This window comes from Echinops telfairi, unplaced genomic scaffold (assembly GCF_000313985.2).
Source record: "Echinops telfairi isolate 266 unplaced genomic scaffold, ASM31398v2 ScPeMD7_18;HRSCAF=68, whole genome shotgun sequence".
NCBI lineage: Eukaryota > Metazoa > Chordata > Mammalia > Afrosoricida > Tenrecidae > Echinops > Echinops telfairi.
The window spans coordinates 31,655,447-31,656,542 of NW_022103915.1; positions in this window are offsets into that span (position 1 = coordinate 31,655,447).

Sequence of the window (1,096 nt, forward strand, 5' to 3'; positions counted from 1 at the left end):
AGTCACCGATGTGAGCCTACGCAACAGCACGTAACAGCAATACTAGCTCAGTCAAATTCCCAAACTCGGTGGTAAGAGTTTGCGAAGCATTAAACAGTGATAGACAGGGACATCCTCTATGTGACTTTTTTTATCATCTCTGGGCCAATCACAGAGCTCCTCTTGTCTCAATTTTCTCATTGATTAAGTAACTGTCTACTTAGCACCAGAGATATGGAGAATCTTAATGAGCAGTTAAGAAGGAAAATGTCATTCTCATAAAATGAGGCCCGTACTTGAAAAACCACATCAATATCATGGCACATTTCATTTTATCTGCATATATTCTTAACTGGACTGGTTTTATATTTCAACGTGAATTAATAGGCAGCACTACTTATACAGTGAATGTGAAATTCCCCTCCCCGGAGAGTTTTGCCCTTCAGCAATGGGAAACGGAAATGTGGATTATTGGAGTCATAATTCCCCCACTTGTGGTCTTGTCTGTTTCATAAGAATCTTAGAAAAGAAGCTGGATTAAATAATGGGTTAGAGGACACACACACACGTCCCTGAGAAAAGGCATGGCTGTACAAACAGCCCTAATTCTAATGTTTACACTTTCCTTTTCCGTTTTCTAGAAATCTGTCACTTTGGAAGAAGATTGCCTGGCTTATGTTCTGAGGCACCTCTGGGCGGGTTCAAACTGTCACCCTCTCAGCTAGTAGTTGAGTGTCTTTTTATGTCCCCACAGGGAACTAGTGTCACCTGAGGCAATGAATTAGATTGGGTTACTTTGGAGAACAGTATTCTGAAACTAGGTTTTCTCTGTTTTAGTCATTAGACCATACCGAGCAGGGTGAGTTCTAAATCTAATCACTTCGGAATGATGCAAAGGGCAGATTAGACACAGAGACACAGGAACGGGCGCACAGGGGGACAGATGGACGGCGTGTTAGGATCATCCACAAGAAATGCCTGGGATGAAGGAATGGGCACGACAGATACGCAGATTTGGTCTTTGAAACAGCAGAAATGTGAGAAAATAAATCTGTGTTCTCTAAGGTCATGTATTTGGGCTTCTGTTAAGGCCAAGCTCAATGCCAGTGTCGATCCC